Consider the following 17,112-nt stretch of genomic DNA (forward strand, 5'->3'; position numbering starts at 1 on the left):
TCTGTTCATTTTTGACTTATCTCTCTATTAAAATGGCTGGTGCTAAAGTTTTTCCCTAGTTAACCCTGTGATAACTTTTCAGATGGGCACGTATTTTTTTGTGACAAATAGGTAGAACAATAGTTTATCAGGACATGAATTTAATTCTCAGTGAGATAATAAAAGAGAAGCACCTAAGCATTCTTCCCAAATCAGGAATAATCACTGCTGTATTTCTCTGTTAATAACAGCTCAGCAATTTTATCAAAACCTATTTTACATCAAAGCACAGGGCTAGAGATTATGTGAGACGATAGCAAGAATCAAGCTCCTTCCATAAACTTGCTTAGAATTTCATGTGCAGAGCTGGGATTCTGAATTGTGAGGGGAAGAGATTCAGCCTTGTTTTGCGTTTTTGCATTTTATTCAAGGATAGTTGCTTTACAGTGTTGTGTTGGTTTTAGGTGTACAGAAAAGTGGTTCAGATAAGTGTGTAAATAGATGTATGTGTTCTTTTCCAGATTCTTCTCCATTACAGGTTATTGCATGATGTTGAGTGGGGCTCCTGTGATGCACAGTAGCTCCTTGTTGTCCATCTGTTTTATGTATAGTGACAGATATCTGTTAATTCCAAAATCCAAATGTTCCCCTCCTCCTCTCCCCTTTGGTAACCTTACGTTTGTTTTCTACGCCTGTGAGTCTGTTTCTGTTTTGTAAGTAAGTTCATTTGTATCATTTTTAAAATCCCATACCTAAATGATAATATGTGATATTTGTCTTTTTTTCCTGACTTATCATAGATCTAATTACATATAATTGTCCACTAGAAAAAAAAATCCAGAAATTCAATAAACTATTGGAATTTACAAAAATTCAAGAAGGTTGCCAATGAATGCTCAAGAAAAACAAATCATTAGTATTTTGTACACCTATAATAAACAGTGAGAAAAATAGATGCATAATGTATCTAGGAATAAGTGTCGCAGAAAAACTGCCAATTGAATGATAAACTGTACCATATTCATGGACGTGAAAACAACAGTGTCATAAAAGTTTGACTTTTCTCCAAATTAGCTAATAAATTAACTTTAATTCCAATGAAAATTCCAGCATATTTATTATGGAACTTGATAAGCACATCCTGAAAGTGAAAGTGTTAGTCACTCAGTCATGTCCGACTCTTTGCGATCCCATGGACGGTAGCCCGCCAGGCTCCCCTGTCTATGGAATTCTCCAGGCAGGAATACTGGTGTTGGCTTCTATTTCCTCCTCCAGGGGATCTTCCCAACCCAGGAATTGAATCTGCATCTCCTGCACTACAGGCAGATTCTTTATTGTCTGAGTCAGCAGGGAAGTCCAGGGAAGCAAGTCCTAACATTCTTAATAAGAAACTCCCAAAGGACCAAAATTACCAAGTATAATTTTGAAAAATAGTAATAAAATGGAAGCACACAATAGATATCAATATATTTTTAACACTATAGTAATTAAAGCTTTTTGATATTGCATAGGAGTAAAGGCAAACCAGTATGGGAGAATAGGGTCAGAAAAAGATCTAACACATGTTTGGAAGCTCAGTGTATCACGTTAAAAACTAGCTGGGGAAAATAAACTGCTTCATAAGTGGCTCTCAGTTGACTGATTTGGGAAAAAGACATGATATTAAATACAATACAAGAGACACTTCTAGACAGAGTAGACACATGCATATGTGAAACATTTTTTCTTTAATCATAAGAAAATATCTTTGACCTCGGGTTAGGAATACTTAAATAAGAAAAGAAATAAACCACATTTTTAAAAGATTTCTAAATATTTTTACATATTTCAAACTCATACTATTTAAAGTGTAAAACATAATTTCAATAAAATGTAGCCATTAGCAAACAAAATCAATATAATTAGAAGTTATAAGTAGTAATGAGTTCATATCAAGAATTTATAAATAACTATAAATCAATGAGAAGTTTGAAAATGACCCAATAGGAAAATGAGCATGTGAACACGAGATTCACTGAGGCTACGTAAGGGATTAAAAAAAGAAAAACAACATAAAACTAAGATCTGGGGAAAAGGGAATTTGGTCTAGGAACATCAAAAGATTCCGGACTTAAGGCTATAACAGCTCAGTACGTGTTAAGTAGTTTTATCAGGTGTGGAGATCTGAAAAGAATAGCTTCAACTTTGTGATCCAACGTGAACCAAGATAGCTCTTAACAAAACACCCCTCACAGCTTAGTGAGATGAGTGGTACTGTCCAGGCGTTAGCGAAGCACCATGAGAGTGTCAGTCTTTCAAGTCCTGTTTGATATCTCTTAGATGTTCCTTAGTGCACACCCACCAAGATTTTACCCAACGCCTCCAACCCGCTTTTCGCTGTTGTTTTTCCACTTTCCTTCATCCTCACCACGGTTTATTTTGGTGATACACCGCTTTCCTGGTGGCTCAGAATGTAAAGAGCCTGCCTGCAGTGGAGGAGATCTGGGTTGGATCCCTGGGTTGGGAAGATCCACTGGAGAAGGGAATGGCGACCCACTCCAGTATTCTTGCCTGGAGAATTCCATAGACTGAGGAGCCCGGTGGGCTATAGTCCATGGGGTCACAAAGAGTCAGACATGACTGAGCAACTAACTCTTTCACACCCTTTATAACTTACAGCAAAGCCTTTTATCATGTGAGGAGGTTATAAATCATAATAGTGTTCAGAATTTAAATCAAGTCTCTTAGAATTCTGTTCATTATTTTAAAGTGACCTGTAAAATAACCACATAGAGACAGAAATTGGACTAAAGTCAAGGCTTCCCAGGTGGCTCAGTGGTGAAGAACTCACCTGCCAATGCAGGCAATGCAGGAGACATGAGTTCTATCCCTGGGTCGGGAAGATCCCCTGGAGGAGGGCATGGCAACCCACTCCAGTATTCTTGCCTGGAGAATCCCGTGGACAGAGGAGCCTGGTGCGCTGCAATCGATGGTGTCGCAAAAGAGTTGGACACGACTTAGCAACTGAAACAATAAGAACAACAGAGTCGTCTAAATTCTAGCCTGCTATCCTTCTCTAGTACTTCCTGCTGCTATTTTAAAATAAAGGGGCCCCCAGGATCCGGTAACAACTGAGGGAAAGAGAGTTAGGCAGTTGGGGAGACACCGACCCTGTTAATTCCCGGAAAATTACCTTCCTTAGTTGGAGCTAGAAATCCTACTGCGATCACTTTAATATAGTGTTTAAAATGGCTCCTCCTGCACATGGGCAGCGAATGAAGGTACATTTCCTGTTGGTCTAAGAGGGCATTGTGGGTGGGAATGACACCATTAACTGATGGTTTATTGCTTTGGGGAAATATTTGGACATCCTGTTTGCTTGATCAGCAGTTAAACCCCAGGTTGCTGTTTTGACCTTGGTTCACCCAGAAGATTATTTCTATAAACTTGAAAGCTGAAACCGAGTAAGATCACATACACAAAAGAAGTTCAAGGGAAGAAAGTCAGAGCTTTTGTTCGTCTCTGGGGGTGTGAATGCTGGCCAAAGACTATACTACTGTTCCCTCTCTGGAATCACAGCGATTTGCATTTCTCCTGGGCTTCAGCTCCTGATTAACTATGGAAATAACCTTATTCAGCCAAGTCTCCTTTTCCTTTTTGGATTTTTGACCTTCGGAGCTCGGCACTAGTGTTTGTGGGAATTAAATTATGAACATTAAATATCAGAAGTGCGGAAAATATGTGGAGGTCTAGTGGAAAAAGTCATATCAAAGTATCAGTAGTCTAAAGTAAACACATATTTGTTATCAATTATGTTTCCCCATTGCTACTTATAATTATCTGCCTACTGGATAAATAACCTTATGAAAAACTTTGGAGCCCAGCTCCCTGCAGCTCCCCGCACATAAATATGAATGACAAGAGCTCTTAGCAATACATCTCGTCAGATTCGCGGGTTATAGTTAGGTTGGGCTCCAGACCCCCTACCCGAGACTCTAAGTCAAATAAGAATGATTTCTCTTGGTAGAGAGCTTTATAGCTTGGAGGACTCCTGGACATGCTATCTTGTGTGTGTGTCTGTGTGTGTGTGTATTGTGCATTGCTTGTCCAAACACCACTGTGTGTTCATTAGTGCTACTACCGTCCCTCTCAGTACTCCAGTGAAGAAGATGAGGCTTAACAATCTGGCCACAAATAACCACTGTCCTGACTTTTATAGCAAGTACTTCCTTGTGTCTTTATTGCTATAAAAGTCAGAATGATGGTTCTTTATGGAGATGGAGGAGTTGAGATGGGAATGGGAGACAAGGAGGCTTCCTGGGGTGGCTGTTTATAAGGATGTTCAGCTTAACTCCTTCTGCTGTGTAGATGTGATGATTTTCCATACTTGCCTTTTACTGTAAAGTCCAAAAGTATCATCAAATTTAAAGGGCAAAAAGAAACTGGCCACAGGAGAGCAAAACTTCTAAGTGCTGATCTGGTGACGATTCAGGCTTTTCCTTGTTCGAGTGCTTTTGGTCATTAAATTACTGCAGAGGTTCACTCTCGTAGCTGTGAAGTTAGTAGTTTAGTCACTGCAGGCTTCTTACCTGGCCTGGCCTGAAGCTATGACTCCATTCAACTGTAGTTTCACACTCACGTATGGAATTGTTTCGATACAGCGCCTGCCAGGTATCTGCGAGTTGTAACACGGGCATTATAGCATTCAAGGATATTCATGGGCAATTCTAGAAATGTAAGATAACTTTAGATATTTTTTTATTCACTCAATTCTAAGCAAAAGCCAAAGAACAGAGTTTTATAAAGGTGCAAGAAATGCAATGTTAATTAACAGCTGCCAAAATTGTCCTTGGGTGTCAAAGAAAAGCAAGCAAGACAAAAATAATAAAAATCATGTAATAACGAAGAAACAAAGAAAGAAGAGAAAAAAACCCAGCATTAACATATCAGATCAGCCCACCAAAAAAGAAAATAATAAAGCAGTGAAGGAACTACTGAGTTTTAGGGTCCCTGAGTTTCTTTTACTCCAGTAAAGCTTGGCTAAAATAACACAAACCCTATAGCTTACTAATTTTTCAGGCCAATATTTGGGTATAATTTGCGTGCTTTATAGGCCTGGAAAATCCACGAGAGACCACAGATTGCTGACGTAACTGTCTTTGAATTTAACAAAGCCCATTACCGTGTCAGTGAGGAGGATGGGTGAAAAACTCAGGGGGTAGGTTTTCTAGGCGCCCAGAGGGGTTTTTCACTGCAGCTACTGAAATAATAAACTCTCTTGATTTTTGGCACTGACCAGAGTAGTTTTAGCAGTTCACTTCTAATCACAGATAATTCTTTTTTTATTATGTCATTTTAGATGCTGCTATTATACACATAGCAAATATTGCTGTGTTACTGAAAACCATAAACTGTCCACATGATACCAGTCCTTAAAAAATGAAACTGTCTGTCGTCTTGGCTTAAAGGTAAGAGTGTGTGTATGTGTGTGTGTGTGTGAGTGTGTGTATGTGTGTGTGTGTGTTTGTGTGTTATGTTTCCGTCTGCCTACCGTTCATTTTAGAAAGGATTTTATGACATCTGGAATCTGAACTGAGCTGTCTGTCATCTCTTATTTCAATTATAAGAAATTAAGATCTTGCTCATTATCTTTTTGGTAAATTTTAATACAAATTCTGGAGTAGAGAAATCTCAAGCAACTAAATTTCATTCATTTCCCAGCAACAGAGATCAAGGCCTGTGTAGTGTTTAAGACAGAGAACTGGAAATGCATTGTTTTAGAAAAAGCAACTACGTTTGCTTTTGTTTTCCAAGTGAGATGAATTGTACTTGATGACTTCTGAGGGACTTTTATCCCGATATGCTTAATTTCAACTTCAAGGGGCGAAGATGGACCATCAGACAAAAATATCCTTTCTCTCTCTCTCCTTCTGGTTTTGTTTGTCTTGATTTACTTGCTCATTTTGCTTAAATTCATTCAGGAGTTGGCATTTAATTTTATATTTATTTTGGTATAATTACAGCACATAGAAAAGTTTCAAGAAAAGTTCCTATATTCCTTCTACTCAAATGTATCAGTTGTCACCATTTTACCATTTATACTTTATCTATGTTTTTAACTATTTGAGAGTGAGTTATAGAAATTCTGCTCCTTTAACTCTAAATCCTGAAGTGTATGTTTTCTTTTAATAATAAGGATATTCAGTTCCACTGTTAAAGAATATTGACTGACCTTTTTTTACTTTCCTGGGGGACAGGGGGAAGGTTGTTTTTTGTTTTTAACCATGGATACTGTTATCTATGTAGATTGTTCCTTTTTCATCTGTTGGCTCAGTAAAGTCCTTACAATGATTTTTTTTCCAAGTCCTGGATCCAATCCAGGACTGCACATTTCAATTGGTTTTTCTGTGGTAAGAACCCAGCCTTGGTAGCCTTCATCTGCAGATTTGGAGCCAAGAGTGAATAATATGGCAAAACACTGAAGAAGGAACGGTGGAGCCAGAAGCTAAACAAATTGTCTGAATAAGCATCAAACCAAAGGAACTAGAACTCAAAACAGAGATATAAGCATGCATCGGCACACAGAATTATAAAACCACCTGTGGTGCCATTTCTAGGGAAAAAACAAGGTGCAGGGTTTTATCCACATTATGATCTTCATAAATATCTGTTTTGTATACATATGGAAGCCCAATTTTTATGTTCTACCTTAAGTTTTAACAACAAACAGTATGTTTACTTTCACTATTGAAAAGTTTTACGTATAGAAAGAGACAGGCAGACGGATATAGACGTAGCTGTGTCTTCAGACAAGAATAGGACTCGCTGTTTCCAGTTCAGTGATGGAGGGTGGGTCCAAGAGCACAGCCGCGTGGCGGGTAAAACTCAAGACAACGAGGTGAGTCGGGAAGGTTCCTCTTGAAGGCTCTCGGAGGGGCTGGGGCCTGTGGGCGCTCCAGTGGGTTTGCAGGGAACCACTGGGGACGCCAGAAAAGGCTGGACGGGGTCTGCTCAGCGCGTGGCTTCTCTGCTGGGATGGACGGCAGCCTGCTGACATGGAGGCAGTTCCTCCCATAGCTCCCACTAACTCCTTAGGATGTCCATAAGCTGCTTTTTTTATGTCATCTGATAGGTGTGGGGGACTAGGGCACCTGAAGATGGTCACCTGAAAGTATCCACTCGTGCTATTTGTTGTTATTATTGTTTTTGTTCAGTTGCTAAGTCATGTCTGACTCTCTGTGACCCCATGGACTGCAGCACACCAGGCTTCCCTGTCCATCACCATCTCCCGGAGTTTGCTCAAACTCAAGTCCATCGAGTTGGTGATGCCATCCAACCATCCTACCCTCTGTCACCCCCTTCTCCTCCTGCCCTCAATCTGTTCAGCATTAAGGACTTTCCTCAGTGAGCTGGCTCTTCACATCAGGTGGCCAAAGTACTGGAGCTTCAGCATCAATCTTTCCATTTAAGATTGACTGGTTTGGTCTCCTTGCTTTCCAAGGAACTCTCAAAAGTCTTCCCCAGCACCACAATTCAAAAGCGTCAATTCTCGGGTGCTAAGCCTTCTTTATGGTCCAACTCTCACATCCATAATGACTATGGGAAAAACCATAGCTTTGACTGGACGGACCCTTGTTGGCGAAGTGATGTCTCTGCTTTTTAATACGCTGTCTAGGTTTGTCATAGATTTTTTTCCAATGCTGAAAATCCCACCCAATTACACTACCTGTATACAATGTTAAGCTATATAAGGATTCTATCTGAGGTGTATCAGGACCGCCCAAACACATATGCAGGGATCAGATTTGACAATCAGGGAATCTACAGAGTAAAATCTAGATATTATATAGTTCATCAATGATTTAAAGAAATCACCATTTTCAAGACTATAAAATCATAGTGCGAGAAAATAAATAGGTAAAGAAAATTTTTAAAATTTCATCATTGGTTTTTTTCCCTGAATCATGAGAGCCAGCGAGTCTGTGTCCTTAGCCACATCCCTGCCCACGTTATCCGCCAAACTCTCGTGTCAAAATTGCACACATCCTTCCAGATAGTTCCTGGGTGCTTACTGTCTGTTGGAAAGTGGGCACACAGTTCCCAGATAATTCCTTTCTGAAAGCCAGGTCCTGTCAGGTGTTGGTCTCCTGGCATTTCTCTTCTTATGTTCGAATTTCAGGTCCCCTGTGGCAAAAGCTTAGCTGAGTGTATTTTACAGATGATGCTGTGGTGAATATCAAGTGATGTTGTGAATACCAGCTGAGCCTTGATGTCTCATCGAAGCTCAGAATTCTGCCAGGAGGAACCAGCAGGTCTTGAGTGAGAGTCCTGTGCGCTCCACTTTCTCTCAACTGCACCAGGCGCTCTGCGTCTCTGAAGGAAATGAAGATTGTGGGCAGAAGGAGGGAGATGAAGGGAGAGATCTCCTACATTGTCTCCCCAGATCCCCCCAGGCCTTGTGACCTATTGTTTCCGCAAGCAGTCGTCCTCCTAATTGACCCTCGTCAGGCACTTTGTGGGCTGAAAGGGAGATTCTGGGGTTTTAATGCTGCCAAGAAGAAACTGGTGTAGAAACTGGGTGGGAGGAGAATGGTGGAAGTCCCATTTTGAGGATTTTCCAGAATGTTCAGAGTGGACTTCGGCAATTGAGGATGTTCCATTTATAGCTGTAAGTTTCCAGCCGCAGAGAATCCCCCCTTAGTTCTTCCATGCACTAGGTCTTGAATATCTGCCGCATTTATGTCAGACACAGTTCTTGTAAGTACTCCTGGAAAGTACGTTATCCTTGCTTTACATGGAAAGATTCTGATGCTCTTTTAATGGTTTTCTCAAGAACATGCAGCTATTCGATGGTGTATTAAGAGATGTGTGCTATACTGCCATGTTTTCCTGACCCCAGGTGCCATATTCTTCTCCTTAAATAGATTGCTATTTAAATTGCTACTGATCTTCGTTCAAGTTTGCTTGCTTAGAAGGAATTTGATATTTCTTATTCATCGAACAGATGCCCATCAGCCTCTCCTGAATGACCAAGAAGGAAAGGTTCTCTTTTGGCACCTCTCTGACTTTCTCTTATAAATCCTTTCTCGTGTTTCTGCCACACAGTCCTCAAATGTCCCACCTCCCAGCCCTTCCCATCCTTTGCACCCCCTTGCTCTTTTCTGTTGGGCAGATGGACGAGACGCCAGAGCTCTCCGGTTTCCCTCCGCTTCTTCCCAGTCAACCTGCTTGCCCTGTCTGACTCTTGCATGTGGATCACTAATCCCTGCTGCTCTGAGAATGAGCTCAGTCTTCATTCTGGATGCACAATTATTTGCATACTACCTGTTTCCGTGGTGAGAAACATCTCAGGTCCATAGGAGGATTCTAACGGTGGGCATGTCGGCACCCACAGCCAGATGTAAAAAATGTGCGGAGGAGGTGTGGGTTGCAGCGCCCTGAGCTCACAGCACAGGGTTGTCATGAACCAGGATCTCTCACTTTCTCCACTGCCGTTGTCAGCGTGTGTTTGGTCACTCGGTCGTGTCCGACTCTTAGCGACTCCATGGACTGTAGCCCGCCAGGCTCCTCTGTCCACAAGGTTTCCCAGGCCAGAATACTGGAGTGGGTTGCCATGCCTTCCTCCATGGGATCTTCCTGACCCAGGGATTGAATTCAGGTCTCCTGCATTACAGGCAGGTTCTTTAGCATCTGAGCCACCAGGGAAGCCCCACTGTCAGCAGTTTCTATTAAGTACATATACACACAAGTTCTTGCTGAATCCGTCTACACAGAGACAATGATGCTTTTCCAGTCCGCTAACTTTTTCTTTTCTGAGCATATAGTTGATCAACCACAGACAACTAATTTCGTTTTACCTTGGTACTTTCATCTATAATGGAAGATTTATACTGGATAAACCCACAGGTCCCCCTGCTGCTGCTGCTGCTAAGTCGCTTCAGTCGTATCCGACTCTGTGCGACCCCATAGACGGCAGCCGACCAGGCTCTGCCGTCCCTGGGATTCTCCAGGCAAGAACACTGGAGTGGGTTGCCATTTCCTTCTCCAATGTGTGAAAGTGAAAAGTGAAAGTGAAGTCGCTCAGTCGTGTCCGACTAGTAGCGACCCCATGGACTGCAGCCCACCAGGCTCCTCTGTCCATGCGATTTTCTAGGCAAGAGTACTGGAGTGGCTTGCCATTGCCTAGTACATAATTTTATGAAAAGAACATTTTCACGAAGTAAATGTAATCTGTACATTTCTGATGAATTTCCAGTTAGGTCATCAAGATATTTTGTGAGAAGTTATTTGATACTGTTGGAGCCCTGCGAGTGCTTCCCCCCAAACCATTTTCTGACTCTGTGTGCATCAGGAAATAACATCCTGCCAAGTATAAAAGGAACCTGAATCTCCACAGGGGCTGGGATTGTGGAGTCTCAGAGCTCAGATGGATGTGAACTTGGCCAAGCGTTCTGTCCTGTCTCTGCTCTGCTGCCAGCTGGTGGGGTTAGTTCACTGTTACCATTTAAAATTTCCTTTTGGGCTAATGGCTGTTTCTAAAATATTGCATTGCTTTAGAGTGCATGCTATCGCCATGTAAATCAATTCCCACCTCCATTATATACGTATGTGATTTTTACCCCTACAAAAATTCCATCGAGAAATTACAAGTCTTATATTGGCTAATAAGAGACGATGGTGGTGGTCTGGTGGAAACAGCTATGGGGGGCATTGAGGGGGAGAAATTGTTATCACCTGAGCTGCAGAATTCATAGAGGAGCCTCCCTGAGACAAGGGTGAACCATTTCATTTCACATGTTCCATGGGGTTGTGAGGGATGTTCATAATTCCTCCAGTGTGCTCTCAAGGGTGACTCTTAAGGTAGCATCTCTTGGGGATAGAAAGGTAGGGAAGTGAAAAAGACCAGAAGCTTCTCCATAAAACAGGCCTCGAAAGGTGGGAAGCTGTCAGGACGAGGCTGGGGGACCAAGGACCGTGGTCTTCAGCGTCTATGATAATTAAGAATTTACTGCCCCTGTGTGCATACTGTGTGCCCTAATAAGCAGTAAAAGAATGTGCCTGTCTGCAATAATCATTTTATAAATATTAATGCAGCTTTGAGAAACTGGGACTTGATTTTAAGTGTTGCATTTTATTTGTAAGTGCGTGGTTTAATTATGGCCATAAAACACTGATTAGTTACAATTTGCTGCTGTTCTGTGACTTGGGAGCCAGACAGGTTTGTAATCAGAAGCACCGTCTGAGGTGTGCCATTTTTAAAGCAAAGAAGTGAGCCGGGGCGACAGGCAACCGCAGAGACATCTGAGTGCCGACGAGAACACGTTCTGTCGGAGTTGAAGGTGGTTTGTTGGGGCATCTGAGTTGTGCTGGGTGCCTGCTTTCAGGGTGATGTTGGCACCATTTGGGTAGTGTGAGCATTTCCTTAAGGAAGGAATTTGCAATTGTCAAGACATGGATGCAATCTGTACATTATTTGGAGGGGATGCTATGGACTAAATTGTGCCCCCTCCCAAATTAACATGCCGAAGCTCAGACCTGATATATGGCTGATATGGGCAACAGGGCGTTTAGGAGGTAAGTTCAGACAGTAAAAATATCTATCTGTAAGGCAGGAGATTCCAGGAGATCCCTGGGTCGGGAAGATCCCCTGGGGGAGGATATGGCAACCCACTCCTGTGTTCTTGCCTGGAGAATCCCATGGACAGAACTATGAGCCTGGCGGGCTACAGTCCGTGGGGTCACAAAGAGCCTGACATGACTGACACTTTCACTTTCAAGGCTAAATGAAGTCATCGGGGAGGGTCCTGATTCAGTAGGCTCGGGGGCCGTATAAGGGGAGGAAGAGGGTGTGCTTTCCAAACACAGGCATCAAGGACAGTCCACGTGAGGACCCAGCAAGAGAGGAGTCAGCTACAGCCCAGGAGGGAGGTCTCACAGACACCATCCCTGGTGCCACCTTGACCTCAAACTTCCGAGCACCCGGAACTGCGAGAAGATGCATTCCTATTGTTTAAGCTGCCCAGTCTACGGAGTTTCATTATGGCAACTTGAGCTGAGACAAGGGGGCTCATGGGAGATACGCAGAGGATGCTTGAAGATGAAGCTGAGACGATGATTGGATGGCATCACCAACTCGATGGATGTGAGTTTGAGCAAGTTCCGGGAGTTGGTGATGGACAGGGAGGCCTGGCGTGCTGCAGTCCATGGGGTCACAAAGAGTCGGACACGACTGAGTGACTGAACTGAATTGAAGATTCTTGGAGTGGGAAAGAAATGTATTCCGGCACTGGGAGCTGTTGTGGGGTTGGGGTATCAGAATCTGAATAATACTGGCAACAATTCATTAAAAATGAATATGCTGCATTTATCAAATAGACTTGTTTAAACATCTCAAAATAAATAATACTGTCTACAATTAGTCAATATGTGAAGTGTTAGTCACTCAGTTGTGTCTGACTCTTTGCAACTCCATGGCCTGTAGCCCACCAGGCTCCTCTGTCCATGGAATTCTCCAGGCAAGAATCCTGGAGTGGGTTGCCATGCCCTTCTGCAGAAGATCTTCCCGACCCAGGGATTGAATGCAGGTGGATTCTCTACTGTCTGAGGCACTAGGGAAGTAAATATGTGAAAAGCAACTTTTATGCTTCATTAAGCCCCAGGCTTCTAACGGAACCTCAGCTCATCCTGGAGGCACCTCTCTTGTGCTATTTACTGCCAGATAGCAGCTCTCTGACAACAGCTGGCTCTTCAGGCGTGGATTATTCATCTGTCATATGAACAGACACAGTCACCAAACTCGGAACACACTGTTTTACAACCCTGTGTAAACTCTGGCGGTGATGGCAATTCAGCTGTCCCAGGGCTGAGAACTTTAGGCTTCTAAGATACCTGTCTGAAAGGTGACGGGGTGGTTGTATCGGAGACTCACGTTAATGAGCATTTGAGGCATAAATGTAGTGTATTAGCCACATCTTCCTCTCTCAGGGTACAATGAGATGGGAGGAGAGTTTCAGTGCTCGTCCTAACCGTGTCCTGAAGGTGCCGATGCCCACGCAGGGGACTCAGGCTTGAGGCAATGCCCGTGAGGAAGTGCTGGTGAAGCTCAGGAGCATGTCAGGCTCCGTGAATCTCTGTTTCTGTCCTTGGAAGCCTCACTCTTCTTCGCTGGGGCGTGTTTCCCCCACTGTTGTGCTAATTCTCAGAGCTTCATTCTTTCAATCAGAGGAAGAAAAAGAGGAGGATTCGGGTTAGATCACCTCCACCCTGACTTCTTGGAGAAGGAGAAGACAACCCACTCCAGTATTCCTGCCCGGGAAATCTCACGGACAGAGGAGCCTGGCGGGCCACGGTCCTTGGGGTCGCGAGAGTCAGACCCAACTTAATGACTAAACCACAGCCACCACCACCATCAGCTTCTGGTTGAACATGTCTATCTAGTTAACAAGCACTGTTCATGACCCGTCAGTCTCAGCACCTTTGCTTAGTCTCTCCTCTGAACACTCTCCTTGTTCTAAAACATTCATTTGCTTGAATCTATGTCCAGGGCTTGGCCAGAAGAATTAGAGTGCCATTTGGGAACTGTTAATTTTTTATTTTTTTAATGAATTGCATCCAATTGATGATGGTCCTTTCTTCAAGGGACGCAAGGCTTCCCTTGGTCTAGTGTAGCAGAAAGGCTGGTATCTGCTTTGAACCAGAAAGCGAAAGTCCCTGTGACCACAAGTCCTCTGTTACCAGGTACCCCTTCCCTGTCCACATTCCATGTTAAAAGATACACTGTCTCCAGGCACAGACATGCAGCACTTCTAAGTGGGGGTGTAGCTGAGGAAATAATGGAATCTTTAGCCTCTGAAAGTGTTTAGTTTCATAATCATAACATCATAAAACCTAGATTTAGGGAGGCTGGATACATGTGGAAGGGACAAAAACAAAGGCTGGCCTTTTTTTCAAGAGTTTTTTTTTTTTTCCCACTGTTGACTAATTAGAATGGAAATAAAATGAAGGACCATGACCACCAAATTTCAGAAATCTACGTTTTAAAAAAAATCTGTGCCCACCCAGACATAAAGTGTTCCACGTTTACTTTGCTAAATCATGTTTTTTCCCCCTCCTTAGAATGGCTTCAGATTTTTTTTTTAGTGCAAGGACTATATATACAGTAACACCAGGCTTTTAACAGCTGCATTTCCCCCCCTTTTGCTGTCGTAATTATGGTCTCATTAGGATTCCAATAAAAAGTCAAGAAAAACCTTTTTTTAAGGAAAACAGAAGTGCCCACAGTGTCTCTCTACCAACACACTATGCTTTTAAAATATTTGCATTTGAAATTCCTCGCTGCAAATATTCGCCAACCAAAGGTAAATATAACACTTAGATTAGTCCCAGAAGAACATTCCTTCTGCTATTAATACCCTGAATTCAAATCAGAATTTTTGCAAGTCTGTATAATTTCACTCTATGTACTTTATCCTGCAGCTTGGCCGGCTGCGTTGAGAAACTGGATGCATCAGGAATGAGTAGAAGGTGGCATCTCTTGCCTGGGCACATACTTTTTTTTTGGTTTTCCATTTCATTAAGCAGTCTGTGTGCCCAGATTCACAGAGATGGAGTCCTTAGTTAGGCAAGAATAAAGATGAGTCAGCCCTCCCCCCGACCCCCAAGGAAACACAGGCGCACACCTATTCCAGCTCCCAGTAGATCCTTAGAGCGAATCGCGCACAACAAAAGCATGTCTTCAGTTGTCTGTGCTCTCTCCCGTCATTGGGTGGACTCCACCCGACGTCCAGAGTTCCGTCCTAGAAGTTTTCTGCCTTCCCCCTCTACAGAATCTCAGTTCCTCCTCCTGCCTTACACTCAGCACCTTTCCTTTCCTAAGCACAGGCTGTTTGCTCGTTGACCCATTACTTGGACCCTCATGTTTTTCTTTTTCTAAGATGGACACGTGGAATTAATCCAAACTAAGGTATTGCACTGAACTGAACTAAACTGAACTGAAGGTTTTGCAAACGTTCTTTTAAAAACGGCTATAACATCTCCACCAGGAGCAGTGCAAAAGAAAGTTATAGTTAAGGCCTCGTTACAGGGAGGGTCATAAAACATTCAGGACCCACATTTCACACTTCCTGGGTGGCTTTCTGCGCTCGCTCCCTGAGATCTAGGCCACCCCTGAAGGAGACCCACAGCAGGAGTTTGGATTTTTAGAAAGATGCAGTGACAGGACATCGGAAACGTTTCCCAGAGAGTTTTCAAATCCAGGATGGGAGAAGAGAGAGATGGTGGGACGTGTGGGAATGAATGGACGTCAGGAGGTATAGTCAGTAGGGTGGAGAATCACCCGGAGGAACGCTGGCTCAGAGGGTCAAGAGTGAACAGGGGAGGGGGTTTTTGCTTTGCTTCTTTAATGGTGGATGGATTCTGAGTGAGGTGAATGGTCAAAGGGAAGGAGTTGGCAAAGCGGGAGAAATGGAAGATCATACGAGAGGAGAGGGTTTCCCTGGTGGCTCAGTGGTAAAGAACCCGTTTGCCAATGCAGGAGACTCGGATTTGATCCCTGGGTCAGGAAGGTCTCCTGGATGAGGGCATGGCAACTCACTCCAGTATTTTTGCCTGGAGAATCCCATGGACAGAGGAGCCTGGTGGGCTACGGTTCATAGGGTTGCAAAGAGTCAGACACAACTGAAGCGACTTAGCACTCAGCATGCAGTGCAGGAGGCTTGGATTCGATCCCTCCATTGGGAAGATCATCTGGAGTTAGAAAGCGATAACCCACTCCAGTTATGGTTGCTGGGAAAATCCTATGGACAGAGGAACCTGGTGGGCTACAGTCCACGGGGTTGCAAAGAGTGGGCTTAGCAATTGAACACGCTCGCAATAGGGGAGAGATAACCAAATGGGCGGCAGCTGAGGGAGCAGGCAGCACGGGTCAGAGACTCCGGCCTCAGCAGCAGGAGGGCCCCCAGCGAGGAGGGGAGGGGGAGGCCGGGGTGGGGCTTGAGGTGGGGCCCCGGGCGAGATGCAGACCTGAAAGAGTGTGACCTGACACACTGTTATTCCTCTGGAACCAAGTGGGTTCGTTCCTCCTCTCGGAAGAGGGATGACTGTAGGGATGGGGGGGTGGGATAGGGAATTTTTGGAGAGTGGGACTGTTTAAAATAATCACTGTAGGGCCTAGGGTGGAACATGTTTCCTGGAATATATTTCCATAAATGGGTGGTTTTTCTTTTAATAAACATTGCCAATTTTGCCTTTGAAAAAACGTTTGCTGTTTGCTGAGCGCTACAACGAGACAGGATTCCCTGAGCCGGCCCTGCCGACCCCTCTCCAGTCTGCCTCCGGTCACGCTTCCTCACTGACACTCCCAGGCCGTGGCCTCTGCCCCCACTCCAGCCTCCCTCCATCCCTGGGTCCTGCCAGGGCTTTGTCCTAACTCTCCTCTTGTACGGGAAGCCCCAGCATCACCTCCTTGGAGAGCATTTCTTGAAGTGTCCCGTGGGAAGCATCCCCAGTCCACGGACCAACCTCACTCTGACCCGCCCTGTGTTTGTCTCCATAGCCCTGATCATTGTACGAACAGTAATATTTATTTTACTATTTATTTCTTCTTACCATTTATTTCTTCTACTCGCACACAGTTTTGAGGAAGATGAGTTCTGTGTGCAGCTCAGGAATAGTCCTAAAATCTTGAAAAGCTGGAGATTGTATGCTGCTGAGCATTAAAACTTATACTAAAATTCAGGATCAAAAAGAACATAGTCAACAGAAAGAAAAATAAGCTAATTGAGTAGAACAGAGAGAGACAAAATTACCCATCACATGTGGGCACCTGACTTCTGACAGACGTAGCACTGTAGATCGATGGATAATGCGCATGGAAAAGGTATGTGTGTATATATGCACACACGTGTGTGTGTGTGTGTGTATTGCTCCCCTCTTTGATTACTGGTAGGAAAAAACTGGAAAACTATATTATAAATATAACTGTGTGGTTCAGGATGATTTCTTTTTTAGGAATCAAATGAACCGTGAATGAAAAGATTGATAAATTAATTGCATTAAGATTTGGAACTTCGGTTCATAAAAATCTTAAAACTTCAGTTTAACATAGGAAGCCATAGACTGGGGGAAAGTATTTATAACACGTGAAACTTAGAGTGT

The 17,112-nt window shown here is 43.5% G+C and overlaps 1 long non-coding RNA gene across 1 annotated transcript in view; it reads left to right on the forward strand.

Annotated features, from left to right (window-relative positions):
- Positions 1–17,112, forward strand: part of LOC129544770 (uncharacterized) — a 245,645-nt gene that overhangs the window by 147,473 nt on the left and 81,060 nt on the right. The window contains exon 2 of the long non-coding RNA XR_008683530.2: positions 5,318–5,426. This is a non-coding gene — a long non-coding RNA (uncharacterized LOC129544770). The remainder of the gene's footprint in view (positions 1–5,317; positions 5,427–17,112) is intronic.

This window comes from Moschus berezovskii, chromosome 20 (genome assembly GCF_049115385.1).
Source record: "Moschus berezovskii isolate FMDL1 chromosome 20, NW_MosBer_1.0, whole genome shotgun sequence".
NCBI lineage: Eukaryota > Metazoa > Chordata > Mammalia > Artiodactyla > Moschidae > Moschus > Moschus berezovskii.